The sequence below is a fragment of the Sitodiplosis mosellana genome, unplaced genomic scaffold (assembly GCF_009176505.1).
Source record: "Sitodiplosis mosellana isolate CC-2019 unplaced genomic scaffold, AAFC_SMos_1.0 Smas_scaffold_4, whole genome shotgun sequence".
NCBI classification, from domain to species: domain Eukaryota; kingdom Metazoa; phylum Arthropoda; class Insecta; order Diptera; family Cecidomyiidae; genus Sitodiplosis; species Sitodiplosis mosellana.
The window spans coordinates 165,792-185,049 of NW_022595247.1; the positions used below are offsets into that span (position 1 = coordinate 165,792).

At 36.9% G+C, this 19,258-nt stretch overlaps 1 protein-coding gene across 2 annotated transcripts in view; it reads left to right on the plus strand.

The window, feature by feature from the left end:
* The first annotated feature begins 1,885 nt into the window (after positions 1–1,885).
* The window catches only part of LOC129566630 (uncharacterized), a 33,914-nt gene continuing 16,541 nt past the window's right edge, over positions 1,886–19,258 (plus strand). Inside the window, exons 1-2 of one of the 2 annotated variants that reach the window (XM_055442715.1) lie at positions 5,617–8,299; positions 8,398–8,773. The gene's annotated coding sequence lies outside the window, so the exon portion shown is untranslated. Of the gene's footprint in view, positions 2,289–5,616; positions 8,300–8,397; positions 8,774–19,258 lie in introns of those variants that run through there. The other variant, XM_055442714.1, reaches the window with a different exon arrangement.

A 19,258-nucleotide genomic window follows, 5' to 3' on the forward strand; every position in this document is an offset into this window, starting at 1 on the left:
ATTCACATCGACTTCTCTCCATTACTTGCGCCCATGTTCAAACGAATGGTGCGGTACAGATGTGACAAAGTGTTCACCAATTAAGTGGTAAAATACAAATTTCACATTGTACAATGATGAATACAAGAAGCTGTTGAACGTGATCACCGATCGTAAAGACGTGCTCAGCAAAGCCCGAATGAAACCCGTGTCAAAGCAATGAAAGTTAAAGAATTAACTGGTCCAGCCTCTCTGATCGTCTGTATAAACAGATATGAAACGTTAAACAAGAAAAAATAAAGCGGCACCTGGGGACTGGTTGGAGAAATAGAGAATCATGCAAATAGATTGTTATAACAAGTATGCGTCTGTGTTAGTTCGAACATTGAAGGTATGACACATTGCACTTAGTCATCATGATCGGCGCTGTATTGTTTACTATTTTAATGATCATTGATCAGAAAGGTAGAACTGGTCGAATTTTCAATAAATTTGTAGCTATTTTACATGGAACTATATTCGAATCAAATCGAAGTCGTAACTTTGATGCGGAAAATGGAAATGCCCTGAAAATGATAACATTGTTGGGCGACAACTCAAGCATTCAAACGGGTTTGATTTTGAAAAAAGTAAAAGGGATCGACCAAATTCTCTATTACGTCGATGATGGGCACCTGCCGCATACATTTTATGCGATAAAAACATCAAGCTCATGTCAATCAACCATTTGAAATGAGACTTTTCTTTTGAATGAACGAGAGATTTTGACCTATACTACAACTTCACTAAATCTGAGTCAATTTAAATTTTCCGAGCAACTTATTTACGTGATTTTTTCTGGCACACATTTAATCGGCCCTATTTCGATTGATTTTTTGATAAGTTATCAAAAATTAATACAAAATAAAGATTCCTATGTATCGACTTTAGATGAGTTCTGCTGTGTGATTTAGATTATGAGTAATGAATAGCCGTGAATAACATTCAGTGAATAAGATAATTTGATTCTGTTTTTCGTTTATTTTGGAGGGCTCAATGTATTCAATGATTACATTCTAATCTTTTGCCACTTAAACCTTGTGTACATTGAAAAGAGATTGCGCTTCGATTTTGGTCACGAGTCAACTTTTGTTTTCCGTTAGCATCAGCCTTTCTGATCATGAAAATAGTAAACAATGCAGTGGCACCTGGGGACTAAGTGCAATGTGTCATATTTTCAACGTTTGAACTAAAACAGACGCATACTTGTTACAGCAAACTATGTTCATGCTTCTCTATTTCTCCGCTTTATTGTTATTGTTTGACGTTTCCTATCTATTTGTACAGACGATCAGAGAGGTTGGTTAGCATAGACAAAGAATGGAGTTTTTCAAATGTGTGGCTTTTGCATTCTTTCTCTTGAACTTTCTTGTAAGTTGAATTGGCTTCAAATCGTTTTCATTCCAAATGAATTTCCATGTTAAACATTTTTCTTATTTGTTTTCATTTTTAACCAAACAACTTTTTTTCGCTTTGTATTTTTTTATCATTGTTTTGGTCATTTTCAAGAATGTCAATAGAAGACAAGAGAACTGTGTTTCATTCATGCTGATTTTTTTCTAAATTTTAATTAAATCCTTTGTCATTTCAATATTTTCTACTTTTATTTCCATTTATACTTCATGATGAAGAATTTTCATTTGCCAGAAATAGACATTTAAAATCTAATTTAATTATTATCCATAATAATAATCGAAGAAAAACAAAGAAAGAACGTGGTACAGCGCAATTTGACTGGCTCGAAAAGTTGTTCAAAATTTTGTGGATGAATAATGAAATGGATGATGAATTAGAACAACTTGCAACGCTTGCCGACGAGATGAGTTTGACTGATGCAGCATTTTCATTGCCTCAAACTCTCGACATTATTCAAATTTCAGTATTGGACTCACAGGCTATCAACTACGTCGATGTGTTCGAAAGAAACGAAACCAAGAGGTGGGACAATGTTGTTAACGACTTTTCGGTAAAAAATCTGTTGATTCAGCATAACAACAAATTTAAGATGTCCGTCACCGAACTGGCCGATCGCAAAGAAAGATTGGGTTTGCTCGCGCTCGAAATGCCTAACGACGTTCTGGACAGTGTGATTCATAGTACAGCAAATGTGACCAATGAGATTTATACGAAAATGCATAAAATCAAATTGGCAAAACACCGAATTAACTTGGATATCGTTGATATTCAGTTCATATCGAAGCGGATCGTTTTGGCTCAAAAGAGTGTTACCTACGATAACGAAATGAATCACGCAATTTCAACGAATAAAGGTAATGAAGAACTGAAACGAATCAAATTGAAAACTAACGAATTTATTCACACAAGCCCAAGAAATCAACGATTTACTCAGTCAAATTGAAGTGATCCAAAATGAACTGCCATCAAAAGTTATAATATATCAAATTCATGGCTTACGAAGATTCAGATTGTTTAAATTGACATTTTTTGTCCGAAATTAACTCAAATTCAGCAAAATCCATTTGTTTCATTTCAATGAGCGAAAATTGATGGGAATTTTATGTGTGAAAATGAAGCGAAAAATTTCAGCCGTTTATTTCTGAATAAAAAAGATGAAAATAAATGTGTGTATATATTTAGCTTCTGAAAGAAGAGCCCATAATGGTAGATAATAGTCCCCCGCGGTGAGTGTTCTTATTTTGAATACATAGAGGAGAAAAATGTTTTTCAAGCGAACATTTCTTTCATCAGTTTTAAGCCACAAAAAAAAAACGGTTTTGACTTCGCAAATTTCGTATCATATTCCACCTTATCAATAACGAAAAAAGAAGATTTTTGCCATCCAAGACTAATTTGTTATCAATAGCCTAAAAGCGCCAGCAAAGAATGTTTGCTGTAATTCATTGGATTTTGATTGTTGTTAATTTAATTTGTTATCTTTTATTCATCAGATTCTGAACTAATTAGTTCATAAGATCGTCGACGCATCACGTAAATCAAATCGAAATTTATCGCTTTGGAATATTTATGACGTTACGTTAAATGCGTAATTAAAGATTTTTTATTCAAATGTGGATAAAAAAGACTGAAGATTGATGGGGCGATAACAAGTTTGTCACGCAAATTAGCTGTAAGGCCTATATTGGTCTTACCAAATTACCTTACGTTGATTAGGTTGGATAAACACTTCATAATCATAGATTCTGACACCAAAAATGTCAGGGGAGTCAGAAAAAAAATCAATTCCATCTACCTGTAAAATCATTAAAACATTCTTCAAAATTTAATGATGGGTCGAAAAACTTAATTTTATCTATTGTAAAATTTGTTTTCGGAGAGAAAAGTAGAGACCGAAAAAAATTCCGCACTTTTGGAAATTAAGTCGTAAAATATCGATGGGTGTCAGAATCTTTGTTTATAATTGAATTCAATTTCAAATTAACTCCAACCGAACATTTGGAATGAAGTCTTAATTCTGGGAAGTCAAGTGTTATTGCCGGTCGGTTTTGATGTATATAACCAGATAAAACTCAATTTCCAAAACAATTTTTCCGGTTAAATCTACTTCAGCAATATACATCATAAAAGTGAACTGTAATTTTCGACTATAGAGTTCATTCTTATCGAATATATTGTCGTTATTATGGTTTTTGGTGTATTTGATGCGCGTCGTAGTGCGGCAATAAAATGCTTGGAATGATATTTACTAAACCGATTCCAACGGAATCTATGGCCATAAATGTGGAATTATGACTGTGTTGATTGTTATTCGTCCATTTGAGAGTAAAACGCTTCTAATAGCGCAAATTGTTCAGAGATTTATTCCATCGATTTTTCTTTTGCGGAACTAATGGCCAAATAAAATAAAGAAGCGTGAAATTCTATTTCCATTCACAGATACATCAATGATATTGCATTCTTTGGGCCAATTAATCCATAGTTCACTTAACGCTCTTTTCAGCAAGTTGAATTATGTAATTAATTAAGTTATATCTTATCATTTATGGTATAGTACAGAATCAGTGTGCGGAGAGTTTTTGTTTGTGAGTTCTTTTTGTTAAATCAAAAACCACATATGGGCTGGCACATTCGATCGGCCATTTGAATTTTCTCGGAAAGAAACGGTTCGGATCGAAGTGATTCTTTCATCATAGTAGTAAATATTGGTTCCGCATGAAATTAACGTTTCTCACTTGCATTTGAAAACCCATTGATCTGATTTCACTCGCTCTGCTCGACACCATCCCATTCGATGGTGAAGCGAATGAGAGCGCGAGCATTCTTTCGGATTCTTTACACATGAAAATGCATACACACAACTCATGTACTTCTACTCGTTTATTAGCTGTTAATAATGCATTTGTTTTCGTAATTATGCAAATTAATAAATATGATAGCACAGCATAAAAATTCAATTACTTTGTTGCAAATGAGATGTCATTTGCATATTGCGTCACTGCGAGACGGAAAGAGAGAGATCGAATGAAGAAAGAAGAGAGAAAAGGGCTAGCTAGCAGATAGGTTAGCCTCACACACACACACAACCTATAATCAAAAATGCAAACACTTTTGATGACGAATCACACATTTGAATGACGCAGCTGAATTGAAATGTTCAGTTCAACGTCAAGTTCAAACGGCAATGGACGTGAAAAATACGTAACATCACATCACATCACATCACATCACAATAGTAGAACAGAATAGAAAACACAAAAAAATACTACCGCGCACCCGTCTATATATCGGGATCGGGTCGGATATTCCAAAATGCTAATGCTCCCAATATGGTCATCGGATACGTTTGTAATAACTGTCAATTACAACTAGATAGATGATCAAACGGTGATTTCAGTGAAATGTACTCAACCGTAAATGATGAATTATTTAAACATTTCATGTCGATATTATATTATATTTATATTTTATTCTGAACCATAAGATGCTCCATAAAATTAACGACCATCGACTTCTTCCATTGATTTACTTTTATCATATGATTTAAAAAAAGCTGAGAAGTTTTCTGATGAATAATTTATTTAGAGAAAAAAACGATCTATTCTACAAATCGCTTTTTTGCTTTGTTTACATTTAGCTGCCCGCATCAGAACCAGCTACTGCATATATTTCCAAAGTATCATTGGATTTGGTGTGCGTGTGTTTGTTTGTTTTTTTTCTTATTTTGCTTGCCTCACTTTATCGCCAAGTTGTTATTAAGAAGAAATTCCATAATTATGATTCATCCAAGCGCCAACATATCGACAAATTATTTTTACCAGATTTTCTTTTGTGCCAATTAACATCCACAAACAAGCACTTATGCAACTCGAATGAATTTTGGCAATCGATGTATTTAAAAGTGTGCGATCAATAATGGGTCGTTTTTTCGATGTGGTCTCAATATTGATTTTCGTTGGCATAAACATATGTTCGATTGTAATAGACGTGGAGCAACTGATGATTAAGGCATTTTGACATTCTTCCATTTGAAAACACATGTTAATTTGATGTTAGCCAAACAGATAGAGAGGCAGAGAGAGAGAGAGAGAGAGAGAGAGAGAGAGAGAGAGAGAGAGGGAAGGAGGGTGAGAAAGAGGGAGACACACACAAAGAGAGCGTGATGACCAAAACTAAAACAACGAATTTGCACCAATTTTTGAGCTTTCTATCCTGTGGGACACACACACACCACAAAATTGTTTTACATCTACCGAATATACATAGAACCGAGCGGCCAATGGGATGTCCATTCAACGGCAATATGAGTTTTTTTACCGTTTTTGGTTTTATTTCATTTCACCGAAATTCGTGATTTGTGCGCACAGGCAAATGATTTATAGTCAACACCTTGCCTTACTTCGTTTGACGTTATAGCAGACCAAATATGATAATAAGTCTGCATCTGATGGTCAGTGCGTCATTAGCTGAAATTCTTTCACCAAATGCCGTCGACGAAAAACACTCTCATCAAACATCATAATACGAATATAATAATTTTGCCGACAGGCAGTGTCAGAAAGGTTCTGTCTCAGAACGATCATGCGGGTAAAAAAATCGGTAGATACAATTACGGTTGTTGAAATGTTTCACAATGACGGCGACAACGACGACAACGATCACGACGACGGCGGCGACAATGAGCTTTAAAAAAAGTAACAAATGCTGCCTAACACATGACAAATGAGCACTTGTTCTCAGTCATGGGCTTGAAAGCCGCCGCGAGTGCAAATGGTCAACCAAACACGAATCAGGGTTATCAACAGCCATCATTCAGCTGAATTAAGTGAAATTATTTTGTAATTTATGCCTATGTCGTAATCGCGAGACGCAGTAACGCACAGAACCACACATCGCACGTTCACACCACAACACCAGCATTATTTCGTTTTTTTGCCGTGCATTTTATTTGTCCATTAATTCAATTCATTCATTCGCTAATGACGTTCCAACGGATCATATAACTGTTGAGCCTGTAAATTAGCGGGTTTGCAGGACGAAAATCCGGCATGACATGTACTTCGGATTACTTAAATCCAATTGTGTTTAAAATTCACAGTTCAAATCTCAGGACCGGTCTAAATGGCAATAAAGAAACGCTTGCAAAACCCAATGAAAAACACATAATTACCGAATCGTTTGCAAATGAGAATCTTGAGTTCAGATAGTTTCGGCGATAAATTCTTTTTTTTTTTGAATAAGTGCTAATTTCCAGAAAATTAAACTCTGCTGCAATTCTTTTAACTGCGCAGTGCGCACGATACAGCCGCCGGCTGATTTAGAGCGGCAGAAAGTGAATTGATGATGCTTGTCAAGAGATAGTGCGATGACAATTAAAATGAAACAGCAAAAAAAATAAGAAATAAAAAGTCGTTTTCTGTTTTTCGAACAAGAGCACTTTTCTCTCTTTGATGTGAAAAACCATCGCTCGCTGTTCACTGTTCGACACGTCATTTCATTTACCAAGATGTGAAATGTGCGCGCTCCAACGAAAATAATTCGTGTCTCTGATCACACGGTGATCGCTGCACGAAATCATCATTTAAATTCATCCATTTCGCTTTTGTTGACTCTGGATGTTTTTTTTTCACTCTTTCGTTGCTTTCTGATAGATGATATTAATTTATGGTTACTTCCTGATCGCGGAGTGCAACACAGAGAGAAAGTCAAATGGCATAGAAAATTGCGATGCGCATTTAAGTATACAGTAGCAAAATGAAATGAAATGAATGAAGAAATATACACACACACACATGTGATCGAGTGAGATTCTGCAATCGGATCAAAGTGAAAGAAAACGAAAGACGTGATTATGCAAAGAAAAGTCTTATATATTAAGCGACGAACACATGACGATGAAGGAGAGAATAGAAAAAAAGCAGATCATGTTTTGAGCGGTGTGGTTGGGGCCTAAATCTAAGTAAAAGGTGCAACTAGTTGATGCTGCTGCTGCTGCTGCTGCTGCTACTGCTGCTGTTGAGCCCATTCTAAATGACTGCTATAATCTGTTTTAATCATAATTATTATAACCAAGAATAAAATAATATTCATGAAATCACGAATCGTTTGCTCTCTCTCTCTCTCTCTCTCTCGTTCACTTTGCTTGCGCGGTCGGGAGCTCTCAGTAGCGCTGTGGTAATCGGTTGTGTGGCGCACAACCTTGTGCATTGGCATTGGGCAAATTCACATATCTCTGGTTTTAAATTGTGATGTGAAAACAATTGACTGCAAATGCACCAGCCAACCGACAAACATCATCTAATATCATAGGTATGGATGGACCCGGTAAACATCGACAGCTTGGGATTATCATTAAAAAAATGCACTTGCACTTGGCTTGCTCTCCATGCACACCGCACAATGCACTGATATCATTTGAATGCTTGCGATTCACTCGCCGTGATTAAAACCGAATAGATGGAGCAAAAAAAACAACAAGCGAGCAAGCACAAGCACACACAAAAGAAGCAATGCGATCGCAATAGCAACAACAGCAACGACACACAGAAAACGATAACAACAGCAATCGAATTGGAAGAGAAGCAGTACGATGGAAAGCGCGCGCACACACTTAATGTAAGGTCGCTAACACACTTGCGACATCACAATCCAAACAGTTTGCGGTTTTTTTCTTGCTTTCTCGGCTCTTCTGTTTCTGTTTCGTTTGTTCTGTCGATGACGATGAGGCAGAAGAAGAAGAAGAAGAAGAAGAAGCGGAGCGTATGTGAAAGAGCATGCGAACCGCGCTCACTCGCTGGTCTCGGAGGTCTCTCTTGCCGACTGAGTGAGTGAGTGAGTGCTACCGGTATGCAGAAAGAGCCAGCTCGTACGTATGCCACAATCATAGCGAATATTTTATAAATATAAGCGATCATTCAGACCGATTCACAGATTCATTATTCTTTCGTTCATTGCGTTGAATAGACGTATCCGGCAAACTCGAAAGCAACACCACCAACAATTCAACCATCCATCCATTCAACAATACCAGACCCTCGTGTGCAATTGATCGATCGGCCTATAACGAATTGATCGACAGTGAATAAGAACATTACCGAAAATTTCGTGAATTTTTCGTTTATTTTTCCCGATTTCCTGGAACTTCAAAGCGGACATTTATTTTTGGTCACAGCCCCGTGAAGAACAACAAAACAAGAAAAGAAATTGTGTAAAGTGTTCAGTTTCAGTTGAGTTAAAAAGGATTGTGATAACAAAGTGAACAGAGATTGATTTGTCTTATCACAGTTGGGAGAGAAAACCGATTTTTCATTTCGTGAAGATTGTTTGAAATCAGCAAGAGGTAAATTATGCAAAAACATTTTTTGTCAAAATATTCTTTTTTTTCCTTTCTCGTTAATGGCCTTCCTCTTTTAACCGAAGCAACAACAAAAACATGAAGAAAAAAAACCTAATAGTTTCACGCTGCGAATTGACCATATAATTGATTAAGATCGTTAATTAAAAATGAAAATATTTGGACAGAGAACAAAAAAAAATGTCACAGTGCCGAATTCAACGACCGAATTAAAACAAAGTGTAGACTGGAAATTTTTTCAAGTTATCTACTTTAGATAAAAAGGCAATTTAGAATGAAATGTGGAGTCCGCAAAAAAAATAGAACTTGTAAATTGAATATGAATAGTGCGTCGAACTGTGCGCTCTTTTGCTAGAAATAGTAAAGCAAACGGTTTCCCAATGTTAATGATTCCCATGAGAGAAAAATTTATTTACGGATTTATCTTGATTTTGCCAATGAGCAAGAATATCATGTCAAAATCGTAGCGCATTCGTACACATTTTCTAATTCTAAGCCATTTGACCAATAAATTCGTTCGCATTCGATTGAAAACTTTTCGCAAATGATCGGATTCTGCTGTTTGCAATGGTGTTTGTGCCGATGAAAAGTGGTGATATTTCATGAAAAGTTTTACAAATCTCATGTTTGTGTGCAGTCTGCACCCAAAACAAATCAACGACTTGATCAAATATGCTTCAATGCGCTCAACTCGTTGTTCCCGCAGCGGGCAGTTATCATAAAGTTTTATGATCTTTATTACGGATTTCATTAGGCGCAACAAAGTTCACAATCAAACAAAAATAAATTCGCATTTATTCATTTTTAATAGACACATCTGCATTGAGTCAAAAAAAAAACAGCGCTATAGTTTTGATTGCACAACGGAGGAGCGTGTACAGAGGCGCAGAAAAAAACGGCTTTATCGATTGTGGAACCGTACGGAAACCTGATTGAATAATGCTGAAAAATATGTGTAAATTAAATGGAAATGGTTGTAAATTAAGTGTTTTTCGTTGAGAGGCACTTGGAAAACGGCGCGCAAAATAGAGAACAAATGAGAGTCGCTCGCTCGCGATTTGTGTGTGAATGCGGTGAATTTCAGAGAAAAGCAAACCGATCCATTTCTAGATCAACTTATTTATGGTTTCCTTAATCCCGCGACCGTAAAACCGCGTGCAGAATGATTGTTTTTTCTTTTCTTCAACTATTCGGATTGGGTTTGCATTGATGCACACACACACACACACACACAGCATGTACATTTCCACATATGGAGTAGCACGAAATTTTCTTGTTTTGTCATCACTGGAAAATGCACGAATTACTGATTTTCATTGTATCGACGGTGGGCTGGGCTGATCCGCCTGCAAGCCCCATGATCGCGCCAACACACAATGCATTTTGGCAACAGCGAAAAAAAACGAAGCGAAAAAATTCAAATTAAATTTAATTGGTTCACAGCAACTGAACCGGACGCACAGCCCAAAAGAAACGCCAACAATCAAAAGCGATTTGGTTAAGAAAAAAAAGAAGAAAAGATCGAACGAACGAAAGAAAATCCTTGGTATTATTCAATCGTTTCTATTTCATTCGCATTTCTCCTATTTCTAATTGTTATGATTGTTTTGCATTTGGCGCATTTCATTCGTACTGATTCATTATACCACAAATGAAAATCAGTTAACCAAAGTGCATGAGAATGGTATCGGTTACACAATGTTCTCTCGGTAGAAATAGAACCAACAACAGCAAACAAAATATATGCAGCGTCCAAACGTTTATTGTATGCATATTTTTTTTTATTCATCTCATTCCCGATTTTACCGCACATTTTCAACCTTTTACTGAGGTTTAATGGAGAGCGAGAGAAAGAAGCGAAAAAAAAACAACGACAACAAAACAGCACAAATCAACGAAAAGGAAACGAAACGCCTGCATGATACATGCCAATCGCTTCAATTATACTAACCATTCTTGCTATATGCATTCATAGCAATTGTGTAAAAAAAAATGCATTCGCCATCGTGCCAGTGTGTACTTTTTTTTCTCTCTACACTTTGGACAGCGACCGCGCGCACACACACAATTCGAAATAGCGCGAGAAAAATGTCGCGCACAATTTTATTTATGAAATTTAAAACCGATGTTAAATCACTGACTTTTCAGTTTCGATTCCTTTCAAAACACATTCATTTTCTACGATGCGCGCGATGAGGTGTACACTAGCGCTTGTCTTGCTTCATCTCGTCAACTGTTGGTGCTGCAACTGCAGCTTCGGCTGCTGCTGTTGCTATAATTTATTCACTTTTCTCATCGCTTTTTAATGAAACATAATAATATATTTTGTGCTGTGAAGAGGCTCGTAATGAAATACGTAACCACTGCCATCGTCTCTCAATAATAAAAAGAATAGATTAGACATTGAACTGCTCGACTGTTTGCTATGAAAACGATCCAAATGCCAAAGAAAGAGAATCAATGACGTTTTTTTTAGGTCCTGTTTCACACACATCGTTTGGTTTCAACACTTACCTTCGTGGTTGTTGTTTTTTTTTTGTTCATTCAAAACGTTGCACTATTTTTAGACGATCGTCATACAAACACCATCGATTATTAATATTCATTGGCCGGATAAATGATCGTCTTCACACATAAACAGAGCGATGGAATTCTATTGCATCCGCCAATGGACGCGTCGTGGTGAAGCAGCACACCGATTGTTGTCCAATACGTGTTGCGATCGTTTATGACATTCATGTTTGCTTATGACATCGATACGAGAGCACGAACTTGATCGTCTCTTGCACCCATATGCACGGCGTTGCCAATGCTGCTGCTGCTTCTGAGAACCGTACTCATTAATCTCATGCAGCATAAAAATTGTAAACAACATTCTTTTCTGCTGTGTTTTGATATCGATCGCAATAAACAAATTAGGTTGATATGCATGTATCGAAATGTGTATTCGAATGGAAACGATCTCTTTACGTGTGCAACATTTCAAACAATTGAAAGATTTCAACAAACTGATAGATTCCAATAGATGGCATCGTTTTTATGGAAAATGTGTCAAAAATTCAGCACAGATTTTCATGAATGCGCTTATTATTTATATTTTCAATTTTATTTTAGCTTACTATTGTTCATAAAATGCAACGAACACGTCCGATTCCCACTGAATATGTTCCGAACGGCTGGCAGCTTAGCTTCGCCAATGAATTATTGCTCTATTTAAGAATCTAATCATGATCTCAACCAGATATTGATTTTTGCCCGATCTCGACGTTCCTTTGGCGTAGTTTTACTTTAGCGAAAAATGGAAATGCCATAATTCATAGCAATTTTATTTATTTTGCACTTTTAACGAAACAAAAAAAAACCCGTCGAGTTAAAAATTCATATTTCGCGTGTCTGATTGAAATTTAGGCGATTTGAAGCTGTTCACAAGAGCCCCAATTTCACTTGGAAATTATTATAAATGTTTGGTGTTCATGCCAAAGCGTTAATATTGTTGCCAGGCATTTTGTGGTAAAGTCAGTTATTTCGATGCAGAGAATTGCAACAAATTCCAAAATTACTTTGTAGGCTACGAGACGACGAGAGCGGGCCAAGAAACAGCTGTGCCATTTGGCCATTTTCGAAAAATTGAATACATTGAAATATGTAACACCGCTAACTTCCTCATTCGGCCTGGCCATTGTTCTAACAGACATTTCTCGAATGTCGGTTACTTTAAACAATGCAAAGCCGTACAATTGCAACCATTTGTGAATGCAACAATGTTTTAGAAGGGAAAAGAAAAGAAAATTAGACATGATTTAGGTGAATATATGAGCGTAATTGACACTCGGTATATTCCGTGCACCGACGCGACTGTAATAATTCATCTTGGTTCGGATTTGCGAATGAAAGTTGATGAGATTTAGAATCGATTGGGTGAGAGAAAGAGCGCGCGTGCGCATATTCCACATGAATTCGGAATGGATGTCTAGTGAAATGCGGTCCTCGGGCACATTAATACTTCTTATTGTGCAACAAATAGTTTTGATCTCGATTTTCGTCGCAAGTACACTCCTTGGAAGCACAAAAACCATAAACACGCATATCGCTCGAGCACGCCGCGCGTAAACGTCGATAAGCACAATGTCTCGATGCACCGCATGGCTAATCGAATCATATTCGGGCTGGTCGCCAGCCCAAAGCACATGTGCCGATATACATTTGTGTACGGAATATTAAATACGATAATCATCTATTTGAATTCATTAGCGATTTGTGTGCACTTTTTTCTCTTCTGTTCAACAACGGTTATTTTTCGATGCATCATGATAGCATCAGCTCCAATAGTTCCAAGTCGAGCACCACACAGTTGTTCTAGCGCACACACACACACACACACACTCGTTTGGCTTGGCTCGTCTTTCGTCTCACTTGCGGCTCGATACACATATTGTAAATTATCCAACTAGGTTTTTTCTTTCTGTCGGTGACTAAAAAACACTTATTCGATTTCATGGATTACAGTTACTTAGACAGTGAGCACACATTGTATATTATGGGTTGGTTTATTTAATTCTTGCATTTCAATCTGTTTTGTTTGGAAAATATACACACACACATTTTTTTGCTCGTTCATATTTGTCCGTTTTATGTATTCACGGCATGGCATAAAAATTCGGTCACGCTCCTTCACAGTCTCCTTCTCGCTCCCGCAAATATGCTTCAACAAAAGAGTCGACGCCAAAATGCAGTTTTTTTTCTGTTCCTCTTCTTTAAATATTTGTTTCACCTTAATGCAATCTGTTTAATCTTTGCGCTGTTCGGTTTGTTGACGAGAGCCACAAATAGTTTGATCTTCAATTCAATGCGACCGAAATAATAACGTGATCGGTGTGGTGCGCGTTCGAGTTCGTTAATTGGCTGCGCATTTCTTATTAGAAAATGACTTGTGAGATTTGTCTTTTTTTTCTTTATCACAACAAATGGCCACTACTTTTATTATCCTGAACGAAATAAATCAAAACTTGTTGAGTTTTATTCGAATTTCTTTTCTTTTGGGTTGGTTTTTGTGCATTTTTAACGATGCGATCTACATCTCTTGGTATAAATTAATGCCCACATTTCTTCATCTGTCATACATGTGTTGTGTGTGTGTGTGCTGTGCGATTTCTCAGAAAGACACATAGCGATGAAGACATTTAATGATGATGAAAAATTAATGTCTTTTCACCGGATATTCTTAGCAAGCATTGCGATCCTCTTGAGCAACACACACAAGTGATTTTGATGGGCCTTGAATAAAATTAAGCCGAAAAAAAGAACAGACCATCAAGAGTTTCAATTTGAATGGAATTTTTTTTTCTCGTTTATCGCATTGCACATCTCGCCTTAGAACTGTCTGTCAAAAGTGGGCATTTGGCAAAGTGTGAAAAATGTTCATTAGCTGTCATTGGCCATTTCAATGCGCGAATGCCGAAACCAAGAGATAAATGACACCAATTAGTCTCCGGTTAAATGTATTCGCGCGCGCACCTTCGTTCACGCTTCAATATGGGCTACACAGTGTGTGTGTGTGTGTTGTCGCTGGCCAAACACTGCATCTTTCAAATGGCCGATAATTATTGCACATCGGCTACTAACAAGAAACGAAATGCTATTGCTCGCTCAATGCAATCAAATCAACTGCTTCAGTTGAGAACCATACTCGAATGCGAAATTAAACACAACGACAGAAGAGAAAAAGAAAACGAGAATAAAAGCCCAAGTCATTCATTCTTTTGGTATCGCGCAACGCACCAAACACTCTTCATCATTTCAAGTTGAATATTCGAAATTGCTCAGTGTGAGTGTGTTTATTTTGTATTGACACAAAAAAAAAAAAAAACAAACAAATGAAATGAAGCCATTGCTCAGTTTGAAGAAATGTTTCCAACTCGATTACCGGCATCGCTCTTAACCTTGTACACCAGTTCTTCTTCTTCTCATCGGATGGGCGCTGCTTTTTTTTCGTTGCTCATTGCACATTATTTTCTTTGTATTTTACTGTTCATTTGGATTTTCTCTTTTAATAAACGCCATCGAAACGATTGCGGATCTCATTTATTCGAACCGGCGGAGATAGAGAGAGAGAGAGAGAGAGAGAGAGAGAGAGAAAGAGAAAGAGAAAGAGAGAGAGTGAGAGAGAGGGACAAAAATTTCTGATGAACCAAACGGCATTGAACATCGACACACGGTCGAATATTTGAGATGTATTAACAACTGGCCAATATTGTGCGCTCGGCGCGCGTGTTCGCTCGCTAGAAAGAAGCCTATCAGCAGCATGTCAAACACTTGTCTTAGCTCATCGTACATGGTGTCAATTAGTTTTTTCTATTACGGCGATTTAAACAAGCACAAATATTTGTCAATTGATTTTTGTTTCGCTGTTTCTTCTTTCTATTCGCTTCGTTCGTTCATTTATTGCCGGTTTTTTTTTCTGTCACTCTTCGTCGATATGCAACTAACGAATCAAACGTTTCGAGTGCTTGTGTATAGGAAACTGATTTCGTTTGCAACGGTGAAGTCGGTACGAGTTTGGCTTAATGGCGAACCGATGTCGTTGTTCTTAAACACACGACACCATACAATTGACATACATTTTTGCCAACGTTTCGTCACAGTTAATTTCTTTTAATCAAGTCAGCAAGAATCAAAATGTGTATATATGTATCGCGGGCCATCTGCCGCCGTGGGTAAAAAGAATAGTAATTTTTTTTACCATATTTGTATGCGACGTTTTATTCGCAAAATGTTCAACAATACCGTTCACACATATTTGCCGATGTTTTTATAGAATATTCCAAGTTTTATGTGCGATGAATAATAATCAGTTGATGTTGATCGTTCCGTTTTTTTTCGGAATTATTTAAAAATGCTCAAAATGATGATTCGATGACAAGTTCTGATTCCACGAATGCCAGAGAAAGCATTGAACTAGTGAGCTTCGCATGCGGAGTGAGAACCATCACTCTCGATCCGACACTTAATTACCAGAATTTATATGTTTATCACGTGATAAGCATTTGGAATGCCACAAATGTTAAAATGTTGCATTTCTCGTTTGCAAATTTTTTCAACGATGACGGAAATTAACTCATAAATCTACTTGGATAATTACATTAGAGAAAAGTCGAAACAACTGTGGCAAATACTCATTTATTCTGTTTCACATCAACATTTCTTTTCGCTTTTTTTTGCACTGATGAAATCTTGCCTGCAAGTAACGATTTTGCAATTACAAACTAACAAACCCACATGGTTATATTTGATTCATTTGATTATTATTCAAACTTATTCAAAGACATAAAGTGAGTTGGTTAAACTTTGCTTAAATGTGGTATTCTAATTAGTGGCTCGAGGCTGAATAGAAAAAAAAACAACAAATTCTATGCGCTCTATAAATACAAACATTTTTCCTAACGCAATCGCAGTCAATCAGTAGCCAACAATGTAAAGTTTTATGTAAGACATCGTAAAACAACATGTTCTACGCGCCACCGACCGATTGATGGACGTCATTTCGTTACATTTCCATCATAATTAATTGCTCTACATTCAAATTGATTTCAGTTTTTGTGCATTCTCTCTCAACGAAAAGAATAAAACGATTTCGTACGCAGCCCCATTTATATGAAGAATAAAACGATTTCTTTTCCACGCGGAAACATGTGTAATCCTGGTTTTAATGCATCACAGTCGATAAACTTTCTCAGATTGCAACAGACAAGAATAGTTATTTTGTATTCTTTGGATTTATTCAAAGCTTTTTTTTTTTTCGATTTTTCCCTCTTTTTTTGCTTAATTCTTGTCTATTGTTTTTAAAATGCTAAATTGGTTTGACAATAGCAAAGTAAGTTGAAACAACTGTACTATCGTCTTGAATATTGTTTAACTTGATCTATATGGTCTGAATTTGAAATGCCAACCTCTAGATGAAATGTTGATTATTTTAATCATTTCAATCAAAGCATCGGTTAACAATCGATTTTTAACACTTTTCACTTTCCCATGCGAAATCTTTGTTTAAATTTATGCAAAGTGTATGAGACAAAGAACGAAATGAAGATCGATTTCTTTTGGTCTTTTGTTCGGCTTGTATTGATTAACACGATTCGATTATGAATCCGCCACCTGTTCATTCGTTATGCATTTAGAAAGCTCATACAGAAAAAATGGAACGCCATCAAAAAAGTGAAATGAATCGAAGAAGAAAAACGAAACTGTAAAGAAAAAAACAACAGAAGAGCATACGTTCTCATGATATGATACAGTCCATTCAGTGGATGCAAATTAAATGAACAAAGGTGCGCTTTTGGAAAATCGACCGAAAAAAACATTTTGTTCGTACGAATGTTTACGAGTAACGGCATTTGTTTCGGAAATAAAACGACCGAATTGAAAGTTACACACATTCATCTCTATATTAACACCATCGTTCCAATTGTTTTGATTCTCAGGCGTGCAAAAAAAGAAGAAGAAGCGAACGAAAAAAAAACAGGCTTCGGTGGCAAACACATTTGCATAATTTATGAATTTGTTTTTTTTATTGCACACAACAAATGAACGGCTGCCAAAACAGCTCATTTATATGATTTTACAACACCTCGATAAACAATGGAGCCGCATATTTTTCTCTTTTTTTTCGCGCCGTGCAAATCATAATCCATCGAGCGACGATGATGAGCTGAAGAAGTTCCATGGCATCGTAAAGTGGATCGCACGTTCGAGACTGTCTGATGTACGAACTGGTTCAATGGAGAGACTTTCGACCTCTTGAGCCACGAGAAGTGGCTGGATGAGAGAGGCGAGTGTCAACGATATTTTTATTTCTGGTTTGACGGGTTCGCGGCGCGATTCCAGAAATTAGGATTTAATCAACGGACAAGGGACAATTTAATGACATAATTATAGATTTGCCACCATTCCTCAACACCTCACTCAATGCAGTACAATTCCAAGCGCACGTACTACGGCACAAAAAAACGCACACACACACACTTGGCACACAACACAACATGAACAAGAACAACAAAACGTGAAAGAAAAAAAATGGCAGGTTTATTGTGTACACGATCTCATTATTAAATCATTAAGTGTTCAGAGCGACTCTGTCTCTATCTCGCTCTATTCACTCCGTTGTCGTCGTCGTCGTCGTCGGGTCTCGACATTGTTGTGAACAAGTGTTAAAAATTTCGATTGGATTCCAATCAACGCAGGCTACCGTCTGCTATAAATAGATCGATTTCCATTGCCCCAGGCAATACAATTCTGACAAAGTTGCCGTTCGGCTGGATGCCGGACCAAGTCAACAGCCCATTGGATTTCTGGATGCATATCGTCGATCAGCACCTGGTTACCATTTTACTTAATCCATTCCGGTTGAAGTTGCTATTGGTTTTTTTCTCTCCTGTAATTTCTTAGCAAATCGGCCGATTACAACCTGTTCCACTGTAGCCAAACGATCAATTCTGTTAAATTTTTGCACGAAGATTTATTCGCATTTTAAGCATATTTGTTCATGATTATCGTTTCACACATCGTTTGCAATGGCAGTGCCCACATCATCGCGCATGATATGAAACGAAACGAAAAAAAAAACGGACGACATGCCAAAAGCACGGCAAAAATGTGCTCATTGAATCGAAATTGGTCAAATTGCTCTGACGATTATATGGTATGAATTCTTTATCACCCTTGATCACTAGCTGTTTTTTCATATGCTTAATGCGTAAATTCAATAAATCGATTACACGATGAACAAATGATGGGCAAGTAACAACGAAATGAAAGAAAAAAATGCGAACAGAATCAACGAGCAACCGAACACTCGTTTAATTGGATCGATAAAACAATTCACATAAAATCTCTCATTCGCAGCATCTGATACTTAACAATGCTTCAAATTGTCCAATTGAATGTTTTACTCTTGCTTTTCCATTCGCATCGTTTGTCGTCGTTAACAAGAGCTGGGACAAAAAATAAACCCAACCGAAGTGAATTCGATGGCAAATTATATGTTTAGCCGATTTATTGAATAAGACAGAAAAAAAAACACACGCATCAAGACACTTACAACGGAAGAAGGTAAACAAAAGGGCAATCGTTGAGTATTCTTTGTGTTTGTGTGTGTGTTGGTTCTATCGAGTCGATGGTATATGATTTAAAGCTCTCAGACAACAAAAGCAAATCAATAAAAATTTACGTCTAAATGAGTTTTTCATCGCTCTTTCAGCTGGTCGAATTAATCGCAGAGGAAAAACAACAAGCATCAAAAGAGGCGTCCACCAAAATGAGGCTAAACTCTTTGTTTTCTCTGGCTCTCCTGTTGAACAAAGATTGTTATAAAAATGCCAAGACAAAAAGTGTGGCACAGACAAAAAAGACATACACAAACCAAGAAAGCGAGAGAGAGAGAGAGAGAGAGAGAGAGAGAGAGAGAGAGAGAGAGAG